This window comes from Lolium rigidum, chromosome 7 (genome assembly GCF_022539505.1).
Source record: "Lolium rigidum isolate FL_2022 chromosome 7, APGP_CSIRO_Lrig_0.1, whole genome shotgun sequence".
Lineage (NCBI taxonomy): Eukaryota > Viridiplantae > Streptophyta > Magnoliopsida > Poales > Poaceae > Lolium > Lolium rigidum.
In genome coordinates, this window is record NC_061514.1 from 166,636,257 (window position 1) to 166,643,804 (window position 7,548).

The following is a 7,548-nucleotide window of genomic DNA, read 5'->3' on the forward strand; positions in this document are numbered from 1 at the left end:
GAAATCATTTCAGTTCCCAGTTTCCCAATTGGAGTAGTCACTTTCAAATCAGCACTAGCATCTATGTATGAGGGGTGCTAAGTATTTTGCTTTGCTTCTAGGCTAAGTTTGATACTCTTGTACTAATCCAATACTAACCAAGTGAATCCTGAATCAAAAAGTACTTTGATAAAACAAAAGTAAATAAAGCTTGTAAAGTAAAAGCTGGAAAAACAGGAGCATAGGTATAAAGTAGATAAGGTAATGCCTTGCTCCTAGTGAGTTTTGCAAGTTGCAAGATTATTATCTTGCATTGGGGTCAACTTGCCAAGGTCTAGCTTGCATTGGTGATAGCTTGCTAGCTTGACTACTCTAGTAAACTTCTTTACTTTGACCAACGTTAACTATAAAAGTACTCATTTAAAAACAAACCGGTAAACTTGTAAAGTAAAAACTTGGGATGGGTTCATATAAGAAGGGATAAGGAACATGGTGCCTTGCCCCAAAGGGGCTTTGCACTTTGCAAGAATATTAGCTTGCAACATATTAACTTGCATTGGTGTTGGCTTGCAAGAGTGTAGCTTGCATGGGTAATAACTTGCAATAATATCAGCTTGCGATAGGATAGTTTCTATCAGTGTTAGCTTGCATAGTATTTTAGCTTGCCTTGGTATGAAGTGAGGGTCTAAGTTCTCTTCTCCTTCCTTGTTGTAGAAGTCCTCCTCTTCTGGATACTCCTTGGTACTAGCGTCTAAAATACGAATACGGATCATACCAACTTACATACTAACTAAGCACACACAAGTTTTACACAACTTAACTAGCATCACACACTACTATTAAGTGAGTGGAGGTGTTCCTCTTATTTAAGAAAAATAATTTCCTCTCATTATCCTATTAAGATTTAATTTCTCTCTTGAACAAAATATAACCTAGGTTGACCAAAGTCAACCTCTTCATACTCATCATTTAAGAAAATGATTTAAATGAGGGTCCATACCTCATACAATTTAATCTTAACATGGTAGTGATTTAATGTCACCAAATAATTCAATACGAGGTTATATAGACCATGGTCCATACCTCATGTTGAAATACTTGAGACCAAGATTTAAATGAGAGGGAAACCTCTCATATGATTTAACACATAGTTGTAACTCGGTTAATAACTACCATTGAGGTGATTTCACATTCTCAACAATCCATTGGCTATTCCAACATTAATTGTATTTACACCAATTATTCTATTCACACAAATACTACAAATAGGGTGCATTGGTTGTGTTGCTTGAGGAAAAGTAATTTCCTCTCCTTACATGTGTAAAAGATAATTTCCATATGGTTCTTGAGAAATACTTTTCTCTCATTGAAATCTTCTTAAGATTTAATTTCTCAAACAATCATGCATGAAATCATGTTGACTCAAGTCAACCATTCATTATCATTATTTGAGAATTAGATTTAAATGAGGTGGAGTACCTCATACCATTTAATAATACTACTTAGGGTTTAAATCTCTTAAGTAATTCATATAGGTGAGTTTGGCCAGGGGTCCAAACATCACATGAATTCATTGGAGACAAGATTTAAATGAAGCATAAGACTTCATATGAATTACTTAATAGTTTTGGACAATATCAACTAGTTAAACTAGCCATATTGCACACTACTTAAACTAGGGCATGATCATGCAAGGTGACCACACCATTTTATTGCATAAACAATTAGTGTAAGTCAAAAGTGAGCTATTGGAGTTGGAATTGACTCAATATCTATTTTGGTTGATTTTTAAGAATTATTCTAAGACAGAAAAGTCTCTGTCTTGTTATTTTTGTCAGATTAATTCTACCAAAGATCTTGGGGTGGGACCAGTGGCATTGGATAGATAATTTCACTAGCTTTCCAACGGTATAAAATTCATAAATTTTGGTTCAGTAGATTTGAAACTATTCAATTTCAAAGTGGGGTTCAGTATTGGAAAAGTTTGAATTGAATTACTTGTATTTAGCTAAATGGGCTAGGCGGGAAACTACACGGGCCAAAAGATTTAAAATGCCAGGGAGTAGAAGTTGGGCCGGCCCAGCAGTGCGTCCAGCGCGCAGCGGGCCAGCTGACAGCGGACCCCACGCGTCAGCGAGTCAATCTTACCGAAGCGGTACGCGCGAGTGTTGGCCGTGCGATCAGATCAAGATCCAACGGCGGGTGGTCGTCGTCGTCGACGATGAGAGGGGAGCTCTGGCGCGGCGGAGGTAGGGGGTCGGAGCGGTCGTCGGAGCTCCGGTGATCGTCGAAGGGGTGCGCAGCGACGTTGTCGATGACGAGGAACCTCCTGGTAGCAGCGGCGTTTCCTGGGGCGGCGTCCTTCTCCGGCGAGCTTCGGTGACGGAGAGCGGCGGTGAGGTAGCAATTGGGCGGCTCTGATGGGCAATGCGGCGAGGCGAGGTGGCTAGGCTACTCAGGGAGGAGAGGGGAGTCGAGAGGCGTGCTCAATTTGAAGGGAGGGGTGCTCCTTATATAGTAGCGAGGAGAGGCCGAGGGTGCGGGGAAGGTCGATGAGGTCGCGGCGTTTCCGGCGAGCAATGGGGGTAGGCGAGGTAGGCGCTAGATAGGTGTGGTCGAGGCGGTGCTAGAAGGCTAGACGGCGAGGTGGGGGACGGTCTGGTGGCGACGCATTGCGTCCAGGTCTGCGGCGGCGTCCGCGGGAAAATGGCGACGGTGTCGATGGCTACGGTGCTTGTGCGGGACACGGCGCGTGTCTGGTGGGTTGGCGCGGCGACGGTGATGCTCAATGTGCAGAGAGGGGGGCCAGGGGCGGCGCAGGTCGGCGGGGCGGCAGGTGGCCGTGGCGCGCGCTGGGGCGTGCCCACGCCATGATCGGCATGGCCTGGGCCACTCTGGGCGCGCGGTGGTTGACGCGTGTGGGCTTCCCCTCCGGCAACGGTGGCTATGGTTGGATGCAGGGGAGCAAGGGGGGTCCAGGGGACATGATGGCCGGGAGTGGTGGTGAGAGTAGAGGAGGGGATGATGTCCATGGTGACCATGGCCGGCATGGCCATGGCATGCATGCTTGGCTAGCTCCTCTAGGGTCCCTGTGGTGGAGTGATGAAGAGAGGGAACAAGGGGACAGGGTGGAGAGATTTGGGGCAGGGTAGAGTTAGGCAAACACTATTGCAAATAGTGTTGGTATAGTTCCCTATTTGAATTTCCTTAATTTTGTCAAATTTGATTTAATTTAAAGGGTTGACCAATTTGAAAAGGATGTATTTGGTTTGGTTCTAAATGACCAGAGACAAAGAGAGGTGGTGGTGGAATTTAGAAAATCACAATATAGCAAAAAGTGACAAAGTGAGATTGTTAACCATAATATAAAGTCCCAACTTTGGATGGACCTAGCTATTGATCAAAGAGGATTTTGGCATGGTGCTTCTTACAAAAGTTGTTCACCTTGATGTCCTCTTGGATGACATGCAAATAGTTGAGAAAGTTTAGTTTGAAAATATTGAATTGCAAGGGCTCAAAGTAGTGATCAGAATATAAATGGCAGAATTGACCATTATTGTATGTGAGCCAAATTTGAATTTGAAATCCATTTGAATTGTGTTTCTTTGATTCCAAAAGTTGTAATAAGTGTTTAGAAACATTGTTCAAGTAATGGGGAAGCCCAAAATGGTCTAGGATCAAAATTCATAAAAATGGCATACACCATATGTGAGGGTTTTGTGATTTTCTAACTATTTATTCTTTTATTTCTCTTTGCTTCAATTTGACGAGAGTGAGGTTTATTTGGTGTTAGATTGAGTTAGGTGAAAGGTTCAAACCAATTTGAGACAAGGTTGGTGCCTAGGTCAAGGTTTGATAAATTGGCCCTATGTGTATGTGAGGGAAAAATGGAATTATCCCACTATTGGATTTCTCTCTATTTGATTTGACTTTTCTTGACTCTAATGTGATTCTTATTAATTTAGAAACAGTTCCAAACCATTGAAATCATTTCAAATGGTCTTGCTCAAAGATTTGTAAAATTGGCCATAACACCTAAGAGGTTATGTATCAAATTTCATTAAACTTGTAAATTGTTCCCATTGTTTTACTTGGGCATGGGTTAGGGTTAATTTAGTGTTATATTAGGATGGGAGATGGTTTCACATCATTTGGGTAAGGTTTAAGGTCATAGGGCAAGGATTGGGTATTATGGCTATGTGTCATATATGCTTCTATGCATATGTGGCCTTTGATTTTTAATTTGACTAGGCTTGACCCAATTGATGTTGTTGAGAGTTGAAATGGTATATAGGAGTGATCCCACCATTCACTACAAGTTTTTGGGTCAAGATCCTCAATTTCACAAATTGGATATTTTGCTCTCATATGCCTCTATGGCATTATTACTTTCTTTTTACACTCTTTTGTTTTATTTAGGATTGGGGTGGAGAAGTACTAGATAAGGTTTAAGAAGGTTTTCCAAACCTCTAAAGAAAGTAGAAAGGCCTCGGGTAAGGTTTTACCAAAATAGCCATAGGCATATATGCCTCTTTCTTAAATAAGATTTTTCCTTTTTATTTTATTTCTCAAAGATTGATGACAATTGGGATGTGGTTTAGGGTCTAATAATTTTTGCAATGGTTCACCACCATTTAGCAAAATCAGAAAAGATAGGGTTCAAGATTTACATATTCAGGCTATAGGCCCACATATGGCCTTTCCTTTATTTTAGGTTTCTCAAAATAGATCCAAAAGATTTTTGAGAAGGTTAGGGTTTAGGGTTCTTCTTATTTGATTTCTTTCTCTTTTAATTTCCTTTGGTTTGTGATCTTCACTTGATCACTTTAGGGTTTTAGGGTTTATCACATAAGCATACTAACACTCATCAGGGCAGAAGCATAAGTAATATGTATGAGCACGAAGCATAGCACTCTATTTAAGAAAAGTTTTTGTTGGTTCTCATTTTTGGAAAAAGGAAATTTATTTTCTCTTTATTTTCAAATTTGGGGTGTTACAGGAGTGATGTGTGAGTAGTCTACCCCTGGACTATGGGTCCATAGCAGTAGCTAGATGGTTGTCTTCTCCCCATTGTGCTTAATTGTCGGATCTTGTGAGCTGCCTAACATGATCAAGATCATCTATCTGTAATTCTATATGTTGCGTTTGTTGGGATCCGATGAATAGAGAATACTTGTTATGTTCATGATCAAAGTTATGTCTATGTGTTGTTTATGATCTTGCATGCTCTCCGTTACTAGTAGATGCTCTGGCCAAGTAGATGCTTGTAACTCCAAGAGGGAGTATTTATGCTCGATGGTGGGTTCATGTCTCCGTGAATCTGGGAAGTGACGAAATCTCTAAGATTATGGATGTGCTGTTGCCACTAGGGATAAAACATTAGTGCTATGTTCGAGGATATAGTCACTGATTACATTACGCGCAATACTTAATGCAATTGTCTGTTGTTAGCAACTTAATACTGATGGGGGTTCGGATGATAACCTGAAGGTGGACTTTTTAGGCATAGATGCATGCTGGATAGTGGTCTATGTACTTTGTCGTAATGCCCAATTAAATCTCACAATACTCATCATAATATGTATGTGCATGGTCATGCCCTCTTTATTTGTCAATTGCCCAACTGTAATTTGTTCACCCAACATGCCGTTTATCTTATGGGAGAGACACCTCTAGTGAACTCGTGGACCCCGGTCCAATTCTCTATACTGAAATACAATCCACTGTAATACTTGTTCTAATGTTTTCTGCAAACAATCATCATCCACACTATACATCTAATCCTTTGTTACAGCAAGTCGGTGAGATTGACAACCTCACTGTTTCGTTGGGGCAAAGTACTTTGGTTGTGTTGTGCGAGTTCCACGTTAGCGCCGGAATCCCTGGTGTTGCGCCGCACTACATCCCGCCGCCATCAACCTTCAACGTGCTTCTTGGCTCCTACTGGTTCGATAAACCTTGGTTTCATACTGAGGGAAAACTTGCCGCTGTACGCATCACACCTTCCTCTTGGGGTTCCCAACGGACGCGTGTTGTACGCGTATCAGTATGTAGAGAGAACTGTAGAATGGGGAATGTTCTAGAGTAAGATATTTACGAGTAGTATGAAATATCTAGAGTTTGTAGAGTATTCTAGAAGTATGGTATAGGGTTTGGATTCTGGCACATGGCAACAATATAAAGGGTCATGTACAAAAGTTTAAATAGAGTATCACCCGTCCCATGTAAGTAAGCTTTGTACCACTGAGATATCCAATAAAGCTTCCTAGTAGTAGTAGCCCTGTGTGTAAGTGTATGTGAGGCACAAGCTTCCTAGTATTATAAGCCCTGTGTGTGAAGCACATCAAGACAGAGAGCTCAAGGAGTGGCATGGGCAAATGCGCAGGATCCTCGCCATCCGCCACGCGCATTGAGAGCGGGGCGGAGCTGGATCTATGGGACTTCTCCGTCGATGCTTTTTTAGATGGACGAATCAGTATATAGACACATTCTAGTTGACCAAGACATGCTTGAACCTTCTATGGTAACAGACCAAAACGTGTAGGGGGAGGGGGTCTGGTTACCTCGACGGCGGCTTCGTGTAGTCATACTCGGCATCCTTGCGGGTCACGTCGACGACGGCGGGGGTGCTGCGGTTGCGGTGGGCGTCGGCGTCGAGGAAGCAGATCTGGGGCGGTCGATGATGGGTTCGGGGAAGCAGATCTGAAACGAGGGAGTCGGTGAAGCAGATCCGGTGCAGTGCACGGCGTCGTTGGTGAAGCGGATCAGGTACGGCAGACGAGGGAGTCGGTGAACTCAGATAGTGCAGTGCACGGCGGCGTTGGTGAAGCGGATCTGGTGCTGCGGATGAAGCAGTCGGTGAAGCAGATCCGATGCAGTACACGGCGGCGTTGGTGAAGCGGATCTGGTGCTGCGGACGAGGGAGTCGGTGGCCTCAGGTAGGTGAGGTGGTATGCCGGCTAAGTACGGCTGGGATATTCCGGTGCGGTGGTCCGGAAGGTGAGAGATGATGGGCCTGGAGTATTGCGACAGATTTTTTGCGGAAATGGGGAAGACAAATGGAAGGCGGTAGACTATATATATCAGAGGGGATGTGTAAATTACGAACGAGACCCCAACCAACGCCGGCTTCACTTGTCTGCCTTTGCGTCATTGGTAATAGGGGTCGAAAGGGAATTCGAAATATGTGTATGGAGGCGGGAGTTTTGGCGCTCAACTCGTATTTTGAATCTCCCTGGTGTATAAGCAGTACAGTATACTAGATATTGAATCATAGACCAGGGAAGACAAGTACAGTAGTACAAAAATACCTGTAATGTCTACATTGCATGATGCTGATCTACCTTGCGTTAGTGTTTGTACTTTGTAGTGGTAGCTAAGTGGTGCAAAGAAGACATATTTGTAATTTCTACAACTAAGATATGTCTATATACATCCGTATTAGAAAAAACTAAGACACCTCCTTTTAGACGAAGGTAATATTAATTTTGAATCTATTTGTACTAATGTTGATGATTTTTAATAGATCTTCAGAGTTTCGTAGAAAAAAACTAGGCTCCTCTCGAGAAA